The sequence below is a fragment of the Scyliorhinus torazame genome, chromosome 5, assembly GCF_047496885.1.
Source record: "Scyliorhinus torazame isolate Kashiwa2021f chromosome 5, sScyTor2.1, whole genome shotgun sequence".
Taxonomy (NCBI): Eukaryota; Metazoa; Chordata; class Chondrichthyes; order Carcharhiniformes; family Scyliorhinidae; genus Scyliorhinus; species Scyliorhinus torazame.
Window position 1 is genome coordinate 182,813,194 of NC_092711.1, and position 16,909 is coordinate 182,830,102.

The following is a 16,909-nucleotide window of genomic DNA, read 5'->3' on the forward strand; positions in this document are numbered from 1 at the left end:
TACCACTATCAATCCAGCCTGTTTTCTGAGTGGTCCCCCTGTCCATGAAGACGCACCTGGCCACGACTGTTTAGCCTTGATTCAGGAAACTACCACAATAAGGGGCGATTTGAGTGACATTTCGTCAGAACAACCTGACATGATTATGTGTGGTCAAATATCCCACCGGGGTTTAGTTAATGACCTACTGCAGGTCCTCCTTATGCCCGCGCAGATTTCCGTTATTAAATGCGCTGCCCACACGAATGGTACAACCCCAGTTGACGTTGGTAATGAACGAGCAGATTGTGCAGCGCGAACAGCCGCGCAAATTCAGCAAGTGATGGTGCCTAAGATGTTAAGTCAGACTAACCGATCTACTATAAATATGTCTGTTTCTGACAAGTCAATGCCAACCATCCAAGACGTCATAAGGTTACAGGAGGACGCTCCTGAGAGTGATAAACAAATGTGGAAACGGTTAGGTTGTACATATGATTCTGTTTCCTCTTTATGGACCACGCCTGCACATCAGACTTGTATGTCTGATGTGCTGGCTTTATGGGTCATTGAATGTGTACACTTTGCAACTCATTGTGGGGCTCGAGGGACTAGTGATTTGTTGCTGGACACTTGGTGGCACCCTAAAATGCAGGGGTTGGCCCAAAGTATCAGTAATCGGTGTTTGATTTGTCAGCAATATAACACCGGAAAAGGTATCCCTTGTGGGAAGGGGCAAACCCCGTTGCCCAGTGGTCCCTTTGAGACGCTCCAAATGGATTACATTGAGTTGGAAAGGTGTCAATGTTATAAATATGTTTTGATCATTGTGGATGTGTTCAGCAGATGGGTCGAGGCGCATCCGACTATCGATAATAAAGCTGCTACTGTGGTTAAAGTCTTGATGAGGGAACTCATTCCCCGGTACGGTATACCAGCTCAGTTAAGTTCTGATAATGGGCCTCATTTTATTGGACAAATTAACAAGGAGTTTTGCTCCCAGTTGGGCATACGCCAGCAGTTACACTGTGCTTATAGACCGCAGGCGGCCGGGTTGGTTGAGAGACACAATCAGACCCTCAAAACTAAATTGGCTAAATTAAGAGCAGACACGGGACTGACATGGCTTAAGTTGCTCCCCGTTGCCCTCTTCCAGCTGTGGGTTACACCTGCGGGACCGGACCGGCTCTCTCCCGCCGAGATTCTTTATGGCAGGCCTCTTAGAACTCCCTGGAGCCTGCAGGTTCCCAGACTGGTTCAGTTTCATCAGATGACTGAAGAGATGACCACCTATGTTCTAGCCCTCACGCTAGTGCTCAAGGAACTCCATGGCCAGGTCCGGCGGCTCACCAGCCATCGCCCCCAGTACCTAGCTCACTTTCAGTCCAGCCCGGTAGTTATGTCATGGTCAACAATAGCACTAGGAAGGGGTCGGAGCCGCGATGGGACGGGCCCTTCCAAGTTCTCCTTACCACCCCCACAGCAGTTAAAGTGGAGGGGCGAGGTGCTTGGGTCCACCTACATCACTTGGTGAAATTGAGTCCATCTCCACTACTGTAAAAGGTCAGATACTAACCTGCCTCCCTTCCCCAGTGCTATTTTACAGGTGTGGAGCATGATGGAGTGGCTACGCATCGTCTGTATTATATTTGGCCTCACGTCGCTTGGCGTGTTATTGGCGATGGACATGGGAAAGGGGAATATTATGTATCTGTGTAGCCCCAACCAATCTACAAGGTTACATCACCTCTGCAAAGGTGATGTTCTTCGCTGCCCCCATATACGAGGACATGGTATCGACTCATGGAAGGTCATCAAAGTTAAGGAGAATGCAGGAGTCATGAAGCAGTTGCACCGGTCCCGGCGATGGGAAGGGAACATTATATGGACATTGCCTTGTTTCTGGAATACATGTAAATTCGATTTTGGATGTGTTAAGAGTGGTGCAATAAAGGTAATATCAGGCTGTCAGAAGAGCGTAGGAAGAGGCTATGAGGAAGTGAAAGGGACTAGAGAGAGGATGGGGCGTATGAGAAGGTAAGTACAGATAGAACGTAGGTTACCGGGAGATACACTTAAGTTAGTTAAAGGCCAAACTGAGGAAAACCCGGGTAGTAAACCTTGGGAGCCGTCGGGGCAATAACCAAGGAATTGTCTCAGCTACGGTTGTTTGCAATGCAGAACCGGTATGCTCTTGACTATCTTCTGGCCCGTGAGGGTGGGGTATGCGCCATAGTGCAGGGCAACTGTATCATGGGAGTTCAGGATAACATCACTAAATTTATGGATCACATACGGGATCACCTGGACAGAATGCAGGATCCTGGCTCTTGGGGTAACTGAGGATTTGGAGGTTGGAAGGACTGGTTGATAAATATGGCCATGTATCTAGTGCTAGCTATCGACTGCATCTTTGTAGGCCTGGCCATCCTTAAATGTGTGATGGGTAAAATTTAACCCCCAAAAACTTTTAACTGTTAAAATCCATGAGGGTGAAGCAGATGAAGGGGGGCTAACACAGGAATTGGAAATGCAGCGACGGATCTTTTTAGATGAGGAACCGTAGCTATGGATTGGATAGTTTGGTTATCATGGAATGATAAAAGGAGGGAATGACGAATGTGATATAAAATAGTTACTTTAGAGATATTGGTTAATGTAATGTAGAAATAAGCCACTTTGATTCTGGCAAGTAGAGACAAAGGATTTTAGACCGCATGGAAAAAGCAGGAAGAGGTGTGTCTCTGAGAGTGATGCTGCATTGATAGGGGCCGGAGAAAGGGATTGGAAGTGAGCCAATCAGAATAGATCAAACAAGTCAGGAGGGACATAGGATGACCTATGGGTGTCGAGTATGTGAAACTTGATGCCATTTGAATGTATGAGTACTGATCTCTTTGTCTGGGACCTTCACTTAGTTCCCGGGGCTGCAGAAAGCAACATGTTATCCGTGTCACTGTGGACTAGGTAGCTTGCAAGCTGAATAAAATAACTTCTTTTTACTTGCAAATCCATCTCGACTTTTATTGAGGCCAGACTGACGGAGAAAGAAATTTGGGATTCAACACAGATAGCCACAGAGTCAGGATGCCCACCTCCCATCTCCGTGAATATTCAAATCTGAACAAAGAACAAAGAACAAAGAAATGTACAGCACAGGAACAGGCCCTTCGGCCCTCCAAGCCCGTGCCTACCATGCTGCCCGACTAAACTACAATCTTCTACACTTCCTGGGTCCGTATCCCTCTTTTCCATCCTATTCATGTATTTGTCAAGATGCCCCTTAAATGTCACTATCGTGCCTGCTTCCACCACCTCCTCCGGTAGCGAGTTCCAGGCTCCCACTACCCTCTGCGTAAAAAACTTGCCTCGTACATCTACTCTAGACCTTGCCCCTCTCACCTTAAACCTATGCCCCCTAGTAATTGACCCCTCTACCCCGGGGAAAAGCCTCTGACTATCCACTCTGTCTATGCCCCTCATAATTTTGTATACCTCTATCAGGTCTCCCCTCAACCTCCTTCCTTCCAGTGAGAACAAACCGAGTTTATTCAACCGCTCCTCATAGCTCCTCAATGCCCTCCATACCAGGCAACATTCTGGTAAATCTCTTCTGCACCCTCTCTAAAGCCTCCTCATCCTTCTGGTAGTGTGGCGACCAGAATTGAACACTATACTCCAAGTGTGGCCTAACTAAGGTTCTATATAGCTGCAACATGACTTGCCAATTCTTATACTCAATGCCCCGGCCAATGAAGGCAAGCATGCCGTATGCCTTCTTGACTACCTTCTCCACCTGTGTTGCCCCTTTCAATGACCTGTGGACCTGTACTCCTAGATCTCTTTGACTTTCAATAATCTTGAGGGTTCTACCATTCACTGTATATTCCCTACCTGCATTAGACCTTCCAAAATGCATTACCTCACATTTGTCCGGATAAACTCCATCTGCCATCTCTCCGCCCAAGTCTCCAAACAATCTAAATCCTGCTGTATCCTCCGACAGTCCTCATCGCTATCCACAATTCCACCAACCTTTGTGTCGTCTGCAAACTTACTAATCAGACCAGTTACATTTTCCTCCAAATCATTTATATGTACTACAAAGAGCAAAGGTCCCAGCACTGATCCCTGTGGAACACCACTGGTCACAGCCCTTCAATGTGAAAAGCATCCTTCCATTGCTACTCTCTGCCTTCTATGGCCTAGCCAGTTCTGTATCCACCTAGCCAGCTCACCGCTGATCCCGTGTGACTTCACCTTTTGTACTAGTCTACCATGAGGGACCTTGTCAAAGGCCTCACTGAAGTCCATATAGACAACATCCACTGCCCTACCTGCATCAATCACCTTTGTGACCTCCTCGAAAAACTCTATCAAGTTAGTGAGACACGACCTCCCCTTCACAAAACCGTGCTGCCTCTCACTAATACGTCCATTTGCTTCCAAATGGGAGTAGATCCTGTCTCGAAGAATTCTCTCCAGTAATTTCCCTACCACTGAAGTAAGGCTCACCGGCCTGTAGTTCCCGGGATTATCCTTGCTACCCTTCTTAAACAGAGGAACAACATTGGCTATTCTCCAGTCCTCCGGGACATCCCCTGAAGACTGCGAGGATCCAAAGATTTCTGTCAAGGCCTCAGCAATTTCCTCTCCAGCCTCCTTCAGTATTCTGGGGTAGATCCCATCAGGCCCTGGGGACTTATCCACCTTAATATTTTTTAAACACCCAACACCTCGTCTTTTTGGATCTCAATGTGACCCAGGCTATCTACACACCCTTCTCCAGACTCAACATCTACCAATTTCTTCTCTTTGGTGAATACTGATGCAAAGTATTCATTTAGTACCTCGCCCATTTCCTCTGGCTCCACACATAGATTCCCTTGCCTATCCTTCAGTGGGCCAACCCTTTCCCTGGCTACCCTCTTGCTTTTTATGTACGTGTAAAAAGCCTTGGGATTTTCCTTAGCCCTATTTGCCAATGACTTTTCGTGACTCCTTCTAGCCCTCCTGACTCCTTGCTTAAGTTCCTTCCTACTTTCCTTATATTCCACGCAGGCTTCGTCTGTTCCCAGCCTTTTAGCCCTGACAAATGCCTCCTTTTTCTTTTTGACGAGGCCTACAATATCTCTCGTCATCCAAGGTTCCCGAAAATTGCCGTATTTATCCTTCTTCCTCACAGGAACATGCCGGTCCCGAATTCCTTTCAACTGCCACTTGAAAGCCTCCCACATGTCAGATGTTGATTTGCCCTCAAACATCCGCCCCCAATCTATGTTCTTCAGTTCCCGCCTAATATTGTTATAATTAGCCTTCCCCCAATTTAGCACATTCATCCTAGAACCACTCTTATCCTTGTCCACCAGTACTTTAAAACTTACTGAATTGTGGTCACTGTTACCGAAATGCTCCCCTACTGAAACATCTACCACCTGGCCTGGCTCATTCCCCAATACCAGGTCCAGTACCGCCCCTTCACTAGTTGGACTGTCTACATATTGTTTTAAGAAGCCCTCCTGGATGGTCCTTACAAACTCCGCCCCGTCTAAGCCCCTGGCACTAAGTGAGTCCCAGTCAATATTGGGGAAGTTGAAATCTCCCATCACCACAACCCTGTTGTTTTTACTCTTTTCCAAAATCTGTCTACCTATCTGCTCCTCTATCTCCCGCTGGCTGTTGGGAGGCCTGTAGTAAACCCCCAACATTGTGACTGCACCCTTCTTATTCCTGATCTCTACCCATATAGCCTCACTGCCCTCTGAGGTGTCCTCTCGCAGTACAGCTGTGATATTCTCCCGAACCAGTAGCGCAACTCCGCCTCCCCTTTTACATCCCCCTCTATCCCGCCTGAAACATCTAAATCCTGGAACGTTTAGCAGCCAATCCTGCCCTTCCCTCAACCAGGTCTCTGTAATGGCAACAACATCATAGTTCCAAGTACTAATCCAAGCTCTAAGTTCATCTGCCTTACCCGTAATACTTCTTGCATTAAAACATATGCCCTTCAGGCCACCAGATCCCCTGTATTCAGCAACTTCTCCCTGTCTGCTCTGCCTCAGAGCCACACTGTCCCTATTCCCTAGATCTCCCTCAATGCTCTCACCTTCTGACCTATTGCTCCCGTGCCCACCCCCTTCCATACTAGTTTAAACCCTCCCGTGTGACACTAGCAAACCTCACGGCCAGGATATTTATGCCTCTCCGGTTTAGATACAACCCGTCCTTCTTATACAGGTCACACCTGCCCCGGAAGAGCTCCCAGTGGTCCAGATAATGGAAACCCTCCCTCCTCCACCAGCTGTTTAGCCACGTGTTTAGCTGCTCTATCTTCCTATTTCTAGCCTCACTGGCACGTGGCACAGGGAGTAATCCCGAGATTTCAACCCTCGAGGTCCTGTCTTTTAACTTTCTGCCTAGCTCCCTGAACTCCTGCTGCAGGACCTCATGCCCCTTCCTGCCTATGTCGTTAGTACCAATATGTACAATGACCTCTGCCTGTTTGCCCTCCCCTTTCAGGATGCCCTCTACCCGCTCGGAGACATTCTGGACCCTGGCACCAGGGAGGCAACATACCACCCTGGAGTCTCTTTCACGTCCACAGAAGCGCCTATCTGTGCCCCTGACTATAGAGTCCCCTATTACTATTACTCTTCTGCGCTTTGACTCTCCCTTCTGAACATCAGAGCCAGCCGTGGTGCCACTGCTCTGGCTACTGCTGTTTTCCCCTGATAGGCTATCCCCCCCCCCCCCCCCCCGACAGTATCCAAAGGGGTATATCTGTTCGAGAGGGAGACAACCACAGGGGATTCCTGCACTGACTGCCTGCCCTTTCTGTTGGTCACCCATTTCTCTGCCTGCACCTTGGGTGTGACCACATTTACATAACTGCGATCTATGACGCTTTCCGCCACCTGCATGCTCCTAAGTGCATCCAATTGCTGCTCCAACCGAACCATGCGGTCTGTGAGGAGCTCCAGTTGGGTGCACTTTCTGCAGATGAAGCCACCCGCGACGCTGGAAGCCTCCCGGACCTGCCACATCTCACAGTCAGAGCACAGCACCCCTCTAACTGACATTGCGTCAATTAATTAAAATTTAAATTTTAAGAAAAATATTTTTTTTTTGAATATTTTTTTTTTATTTCAAAGTTACTGTTAACTATCTGTTTCCTAGCACTAGATTTCTAATAGAAATGCGAAAGCTAAATATAGTACTCTCCGATCTCTGGCTTAGATATCCCTCTAAATTATAATTAAGTAATTATGTTTAATTAGTTACCAATGCTCAATTTTTTTAATTTAGTGTAGAATCCCAACCAGCCACTCAGGCCACAGCTTTTCTGTGATGTCACTTCAGCTTCCCCCCGACACACACACAATTTGAAAAAGGTACAAAAGTAAAAATGAGTAAAAATCACTTACTTACCTTCTTAGTGTTAATAATTAAATATGGTACTTACCTCACACCAATGGGTTTTATTATTAGGCGAGAGGAGGAGGGCGGGTGGGAGACACTACACGTGTAGTGTCTCGGGTTTCCTCTCCACCAGAATTTATTGGTGAGGGTCTTCCCAGAAGTCCGCGGGTCGAACTTCCTGTTCCCGCCTTAAATACTAAAATATTTTTTAAAAACAGAAAAGAGGGACCGAAAACGGGACCAGGTAAGTGTTTTTAAAGGACAGACTTACCTCCCAGCAATCACTTCCGCACTGCCCCCGCTGAAATTGACTCACCAGCTCTTCTCCCGCCGAAATCGACTGGCCTGCCCTTGCAAAGACAAGTGTTTTAAAAGGACAGACTTACCTCCCAGCAATCACTTCCGCACTGCCCCCGCAGAAATTGACTCACCAGCTCTTCTCCCGCCGAAATCTGTCTCAAGGTATCTGGATTCTGAGGCTAGCTCTGGCACCATGATTCTCTGTCCCCCACCTTCATCTCACGGCCCTTTCAAAATCCCGGCCCTATTTCATACAATTTCTTGAAAAGAATTCCAAAGCAACTTTATAAATTGTGTGGTTTAATGATGAGGCTGAGGTGGTGGCTGTTTCATTAATCGAGAGGGCTGACTAGTGTGGTACCGCAGGGATGTGTGACAGGACCCCAAATGTTTACATTATATATTCATGATTTGGACGAGGGAATTAAATGTACTATCTCCAGATTTGAAGATGATACAATCTTGTGCGGGAAGATGAGCTGTGTTGAGGATGCTCAGATGCTTCACCTGGATTTGGACAGGCTGAGTGAGCGGACACATGCATGCCAGCTGCAGCATAATGTAATAAATGCGAGGTTATCCACTTTAAAAGCATGAATAGGAAGGCATATTATTATTTTAAAGAGGGTAAATTGAATAAGTTGGATACTCAGCAAGACCTTGGTGTCCTCGTGCATCAGTCGCTGAATGTAAGCTCGCAGGCACAGTAGAAAGTATAGAAGGCAGATGGTATGTTGGCCTTCATAGAGAGATTATTTGAGTATCGGAAAATATGTTCAATTGCAATTGTACAGTGCATTGGTGAGACCACACCTGGAATATTGTGTGAAGTTTTGATGTCATTATCTGAGGAAGGATCTTCTTGGTATGGGGGAGTACAGCGAAGGTTTACCAGGCTGATTCCTGGGATGACAGGACTATCATATGAGGAGAGACAAAGGCGGTTAGTATTATATTCATCGGAGTTTAGAAAAGTCAAAGGGGATATCATAGAAACGTACAAAATTGCAACATAATTTGTCAGGGTAGATTTATAAAAAATGTTCCCGATGGTGGGGAGCCGAGAGCGAGGGGTTGTAGTTTGAGGATAAGGGGTAAACCTTTTAGGAGTGAGGCGAGGAGAAACATCTTCACCCAGAGAGTGGTGAATTTGAGGAATTCGCTACCACAGAAAGTAGTTGAGGTCAAAACGTTATGTAATTTCAAGAAGGAATATATAGCTCTTGGAGCTAAAGGGAATAAGAGATATGTGGGATAAGCGGGATCAGAGTATTGAACTTGATGATCAGCCATGGTCATAATGAATGATAGAGCGTGCCCGAATGTCCGAATGGTTTCCATCTGCGTGAACAGAGTCGACCAGTTAGTTGCGGACGGGAGAAGGACATACGACTGCTGATTTGGTTGCTGCCATATTTGAATGAAAGCCCGCTTATATTCCAAAGTCAGTTGGACCGGTTACAGAGCGAGAATGCGCAAAATTGCAGAAGGCAGAGCAAAATTGCGCTACGTTCACGGAATGCAACCACTATTCAGTCTGCCAGACGGCAGGTGCCCCGAGATGCATCCTGACGAGTTCGACGAGCCAACAAAGGCACTGTTGCAAGAGGGTACAATCACATACGAATCATAGAATATCGAATCAATCCTGAAATCGCCGTTCGCCCACCGAGTGTACACTGACACTCACAAAGAGCACTCTACATATGTCCACAATGCCCCCCCCCCTCCAATCCCCCAAGCTAACCTTCACACCTTTGGGCACGAAGGGGGATGACCAATGCACCGAACCAGCACATGTTTGAACTGTAGGAGTAAACTGGGGACCGGGCGGATGCTCATGTAGACATAGGGTGACCATACAAACTCCACACAGACCGAAACTGAACCCAGAACCCCGGTGCTGCGAGGCAGCCCTGTGTGCCCCAGTGAAATGGAACCTAAGAAATGATGCAGCATAGAAGGGGACTATTAAGGCGTTAACATTAATTAGTCGTGGGGTATTAGATTTACTAGAAGGAACATTGCTGAGGCATCCATTGGTCCGGCGCAGTCAGTGTTGAATGACCGCATGTCAAATACCATAATGCAGTACCGCCATCGCAGAAGTGGTGTGTGTCTTGGTTGGCGGGGATTAGAAGAGGCACTGGATCTGGGAGGCGTACAGGCTGGGGAAGTTACTACAAATGGTACGGAAAACGCAGAGCTCAGAAGACAAGAGGAAAGGATAGCTGCAGCACAAAGAACTATTGGTACAATAGCGGTCATTAGTCCGTCTAGCATGTTGCTCTATTTATTTCTTCTCTGTGTAGTAGGACATGAACGCGAACAGCCGGGTGCCAAATCCAGAAGATGTGCAACATCATTCAAACTAGAAGGAGGAGAAATATATCCACGACGTGGCAGCCAATTAATTTCAACGAATTGCTCAACTTGGCAGATCCATCTACGTTGTGGGAGCTGGTGTGCAAGGAGCAACAAGGTTACAATTCAGCTTGGGCAGACCAAGGCATAAGTGAAGGCAGAATACTCGCTCCCCGATTAGGGATTGGCGATGGGTGACGACATTGCCTTTGACAGGAACATGCATATCCCATACAAGAATCGAAATATCTTCCCTCCCAACACACCACGTTTCAATTCTACTGTTCTCCAGCATCTTCAAGTCTTGCACAAATGTTGTTTTTGTCCCAGGCAAGAGAGCTGCAAACGATGTGCCAACAATTTCTTCATCTGACTGGCTTATTAATGTAGCGTGTATTACATGTTTTTAAGTTCATAAACTGAATAATAATTCAAAACATCTTGAAATGGTGTCTCTGTGTGACAAGGTCAGGATAATGTCATGCTACAATATAAAGTACAGTTCATGTCGGATCTGTTTTTCAACTGTGAAATATTTTATTAAATAGGTTAAGTGGATATTTCACATAAGTCTTTAACTCCTCTCTGATTTTATTTTGGGTCCCTGCATAAATAAATGGGTTGATGCAAGAACTCAGTAGCTGAAACATATACCCAAATTGCTGGAGAATAAATGCGGCATTAGTGAAATCGGAAACAGAGGTATATGTAACATTCGAAATTCGGACATAAACGATGTTGACAAAAAACATAAAATACGACAGGATGAATGTTCCCGAGATGGCGAAGAGTAAAACGATGGACTTTCGCCGCTTCTGCACCTCTGGGTCACTCTTATTCTCTCCGTTATTCGAGTTCCGGAGTCTCCTGCGGGCTCTGTCGGCCGCTCGAATGTGTCTGACCGTCAGAGCATTGAGCAGTAAAATCAGAATGAATGGCAGACAACGAGTTAAGATTAAACGTATACAGTCATATACAGCCCATGCTGGCGATGTATAATGAATATCTCTTATGATGCAGAAACAGGGTCCATTGTTAATGACGTATCTTGGTTCAAAAGCGAAATATATGAAGATGTTTTTAATGCATGTCAGTATGCACACGATAACTATTACACGCACAGCAATCTTCGGTGTGCAATCTCTTATTTTGAGCTTTTGACAGGAAATAGCCACATATCGATCAAATGTGAATGCGACCGTTAACCAGGCAGAGCTGTCAATGGCGGCGATATTTAATGCGGCACGGAAACTGCAAACTGGTGTGATAGACAGGAAACTGGATGGGAAATACGTTCCAACAATTCGGTTCAATATTACAGCTGTCACCGTGACCAGGAGGTCCGTCACTCCCATGGACACCAGGTAATTAATGATACATTTGGAGAGACCGCATTTTTTTCGACTGCTAAGTTGGCTGAAATCAAGAGAGAGAAATAATTCATTTTAACCATTCGGCTGCTAACAAAATCACAAGATTCTCAGAATTCTGAGGAATATTTAAAGATTCCTGACATAGAACAGTACAGCACAGGACAGGTCCTTCGGCCCTGCAAGCCTGCGCCGTCCATGGTACTTACCTAAACTAAAACCGTATGGACTTACGGAGTCCGTATCCTTCCATTCCCACCCTATTCATATATTTGTCCAAATGCCCCTTAAATGTCGAAATCGTACCTTCTCTCTCCACCTCCCCAGGCAGCACGTCCCATACACTTATCACCCTCTTTGTGAAACCTTGCCTCGCCCATCAGTTCTAAACTTTTCCCCACATGCTTTAAACCTATGTCCCCTACTACCTGACTCTCTTAACCTAGGAAAGAACATCTGAATATCCACTCTGTCCATGCCACTCATAATGTTGTTGACGTCTATCAGGTCGCCTCTCAATCTCCGTTGTTCCAGTGAGAACAGACCCAGTTTATCGAACCTCTCCAGATGCTCTCCATTCCAGATAACATCCTAGTAAACCGCATCTGTACCCTCTCCGAAGCATCCACATCCTTTCTGGTAGCATGGCGACCAGAATTGTACACAATATTCCATAAGACCATCAGACCATAAGACATAGGAGTGGAAGTAAGGCCATTCGGACCATCGCGTCCACTCCACCATTCAATCATGGCTGATTTCAACTCCATTTACCCGCTCTCTCTCCATAGCCCTTAATTCCTCGAGAAATCAAGAATTTATCAACTTCTGTCTTAAAGACAGTCAACGTCCCGTCCTCCACCGCCCTCTGTCGCAATGAATTCCACAGACCCACCACTCTCTGGCTGAAGAAATTACTCCTCATCTCTGTTGAAACAACATCAAAGGGCTCGTCCGGGATTTGAACTCGGGACCTCTCACATTTTCGTATAGCACAAACCCTGTAGCGAGAATCTTACCCCTAGACCAACGAGCCAAATGAGGCCTAACTAAGGTCCTGTGACATGACAGCTGCAACATGACTTGCCAATCTTTATATTCAGAGCCCGATTGATGAAGGCTAGCATGCCATATGCCTTCTTGACCAAGTTATCCACATCCGTTGCCACTTTCAGTGATCGGTGGCCGTGCACGGCCAGAGTTTTCTACAAGAGTTCTACAATTTATTGTGTAATTCCTGCATGCATTGGAACTTCCAAAGTGCAATACCACACACTTGTATGGATTAAACTCCATCTGCCATCTCTCCGCCCAAGATTCCAATCAGTTTGTACCCTGCTGTATCCTCTGACAATCCTCTTCAATATCTGCAACTCCAGCAATTTTTGTGTCGTCAGCGAAATAACTAATCAGACCAGCTACATTTTCGTCCAAATCATTTTCTGCATCACGAACAACAAAGGCACCAGAACTGATCCCTGTGGAACGCCACTAGTCACAACCTTCCGTTCAGTTAAGCACCCTTGCAAATTCCTCACTGGTGAATGGAGTGCCGTTATCCGTGACCAGGACCTCGGGGAGGCCATGTGTACTAAAAGACAAACGCATCTTCTCAATTGTTGCGCAGGACCTTGCGCCTAGCATCTTATGCACCTCTAGCCATTTAGACGGGCGCCGATTAATAAAAGGAACATGGATCCTTGAAAAGGGCCGGCGAAATCCGCATGCAACTTGCCCAAGGCCGCCCAGGCCATTCCCAGTGATGTAGGGTCACGGCCGGCGGAAGCTTCTGATGCTCCTGACAAATGGACCAGTTTTGGGCCACCTTCTCAATTTCGGCGTCGAGGCCTGTCCACCAAACATAACTCTGGCACAACATTTTCATTTTGGTCACACCCGGATGCCCATTGTGCAAGTCTCTTGGTATCAGCTCCTGTCCTTTTTCCGGGACAATCACACACATTCCCCACAAGAGGATGCCGTCTTCCACGCTGAATTCTGACAGCTTGGAGGAAAATGCCTGCAACTCGCCTGGGAGCTGTCTATGCTGCCCACCATACAGGACTATGTGTCGAACCTTTGACAGGACTGGCTCCATCTGGGTCCACTCACGGATCTGTGGTGCCGTGACAGGCAAGGTGTCCATAAAATTTAGGGTTGCAACCAGATCACCGGTCGTGGGGGTCGACATGCGGTCGGTCGATAAAGGCAATCGGCTCAGTGCGACGGCATTTGCTATCTGCATTCCTGATTTGTGCTCCAGACAATACTCGTATGCAGCGAGCAACAAAGCCCAGCGCTGGATCCGTGCGGAAGCAATGGGCGGTATTGGCTTATCCTCTCTGAAAAGCCCCAGCAGAGGCTTATGATCAGTCACGATAGTGAAGTGGCGGCCGTACACGTACTGGTGGAAATGTTTCACCGCCAAGTCCACTGCCAGGCTCTCCTTCTCGATCTGCGCGTACTTTTTTTCCGCTGTAGCCAATGTGCGGGAGGCAAAAGCTATCAGACGCTCGGCCCCGTTCTCCAACTTGTGGGACAGGACGGACCCAATGCCATACGGGGTGCATCACATGTGACGAGCAGAGGCTTTCCAGGATCATCGTGGTAACCCAGACGACGACAATTGTTGTTTTACCCGCCAGAAAGCGGTTTCTTGCGGCTGACCCCAAACCCAGGTGCGATTTTTCTTCAGCAGAAGATGCAACGGGGCCAGTGTAGTTGCCAGATTGGGGAGGAACTTCCTGTAATAGTTTACGAGGCTGAGAAAAGACCGAAGATGCGAAGTGTCAGTCGGGGCGGGGGCCTGTTGAATCGCGCACACCTTCTCTGCGACAGGGTGCAAACCTTCGCGGTCCACCCGATAACCCAGGTAGATTACTTCCTTCGCCTGAAAGACGCACGTTGTGCGACGTAAACGGACTCCAGCCTCCGAAAAGCGTCTAAGGGCAGCCTCCAGCTTTTCGAAATGTTCCTGCTCCGTCGTCCGTGTGATCAAAACGTCATCTAAGCAGACAGCGATACGCGGTAAACCTCTCAAAATGCCCTCCATAACGCGTTGAAAAATAGCGCAGGCAGATGATACTCCAAAGGGCAAACATGTATATTCATACAAGCCCCGGTGTGTATTAATCGTTACACATGGTCGGGAGGCACGGTCCAGCTCCAACTGTACGTAGGCATGACTCATATCTAATTTTGTGAACGAGAGTCCACCTGCAAGCTTTGCGTAGAGATCCTCTATGCGAGGCATTGGATATGGGTCGAGTCGGGAAGCCGTATTCACTGTAAGTTTATAGTCGCCGCACAAGCAAACTGTAGCATCTGGCTTCATCACAGGTCCAATTGGTGCTGCCCAGACAGCGAAAGGAACGGGCCTGATAATACCCAAAGTTTCCAAACGAGTGAGCTCCCCTTCTACCTTCTCAAGCAAGGCGTAAGGCACTGGGTGTGTCCGGAAATAGCGCGGTGTGGCTCCTGGTTTGACTTGGATATGGGCTACGGGCTGAAATACATCTGGGTATCGGCCTAGCACCTCAGTAAACCCTCCAGAAACTGTTTGGAGGATGTGCTGCCACTGCAAGCACAAATAGCGCAACCAGTCCCGACCCAACAGGCTGGGCCCATGGCCGCGCATCACGATAAGTGGGACACGCCCTTCCTGGCGTCCATAAACAACAGGGGTCATCGTAGTTCCTGCAATGTCCAATGGTTCCCCCTTGTAGGTGGCCAACCTGGCCTGTGTGTCAGTTAATATAAGGGTCTGTATTCACTGCTTGATGCGGTCGAATGTCCTTTGGGCAATCACGGAGACCGCTGCGCCAGTGTCCAACTCCATTTCAAGTGGGTGACCATTGACCCATACTGTCACCTTAATGGGGGCCACACGGGGAGCTGCCACACAATGCAGCTGCAGGCAGTCATCCTCCTCTCCACGTCCTCAGGGGTAGTCGCCGTTCATCCACATGAAAGGCACGGCCCCTGGGCTGGTCCCAGTTTCGGTCGGAATGACGGCGCCTCTGGCGCCCCCAGGACCGGCGTCTGCGACGGGTCGGCGCCTACAAGTCTGACCCGGACATGGCTCCTCATCCATTTGTTCTGGTGAAGACCTCCTTCGGGGAGGAATGTCCGACGGCCACTGGCGTCGATCCGAACGTCGTCTCGCCCTAGGTAGCGCAGGAGTGCGGCAGGGACGTTTTTGGATGGAAGGTGTTGCGCCTCAAGGCATGCACTTCCATTCCCTGTATCTCCTGCACCCCTCGTTCTGCGCTCTCTCGGGACTATACTATTTGAATGGCCTGTTGAAAAGTCAATGTTGGCTGAGCTAACAACGTTCTCTGGGTGGCCGCATTGTTAATACCGCAAACCAAACAGTCGCGTAACATTTCTGACAAGGTCTCACCATAGTCACAGTACTCTGCAATCCTGCATAGCCTGGATAGAAAGTCGGCAAGGAATTCTCCTGGGGTCCTCTCAGCAGTATTAACCGGTAACGTTGGACTATCGTGGACGGGTTTGGGTTAAAATGCTGGCCCACTAAATTCACAAGTTCATCAAACGTTTTGGTGTCCGGCGCAGCTGAATACGTAAGGCTCCTAATCATCCCAAACGTATGCGGGCCGCAGGCGGTGAGCAATATGACCACCTGGCGCTCGTTTTCGGTGATATTGTTTGCCCGGAATACTCAATAACCCGATACGTAAAACCATACAACAAAGCACAAAATATATTTAACATAACTTTCATGTAGGTTAATACCAAAGCAACCAACAGTACGTGTGGAAACTTAACACAACAATTTCTATCTCTCTGACGAACTAAACTAGCTGCTTTCAAATTATTATGTACAACTTGGATTAGCGTTTAACCCAAGATTGAACTGGACCCTCAATTTAAGTATTGCAGTTAAAACACACGGAACTCACAGCCTTTCTCTACAACTTATGTCCACCAATAGGCGTGCGATGGAATAGTAATAGATTCATAGAGTCATATCGCACAGAAAAAGCGCTTCAGCCCATCTTGTCTGCGCCTGTCAAAAAGTAACCACCAACCTATTCTAATCCCATTTTCCAGCACTTGGCGCATAGCTATGCGTTCCTTGGCGACTCAACTGCACATCTAAGTGCTTATTACATGTTATGACGTTATCTGCCTTCACCACACTTTCAGCCAGCGAGTTCCAAACTCGCAACACCCTCTGAGTAAGAAGGGTTTTCCTCAGGACCGCTCTCAACCTCCTTCACTAAACATATGCTCCCGGGGCGTTCATCCCTCCAACAACGTGAAATGTTCTTTCCTGTCTACTCTATCTATACCCCGCATAATTTTATATATCTCAATCATGTTTCACTTCAGTCCGCTCTGCTCCTAGGAAAACAATCCAAGTCTATCAATCTCTCTTCATAACTAAATTCTCCAGCCCAGGCATAATCCTGGTAAATCGCCACCGGAGCCTTTCCAATGCTATCACATCC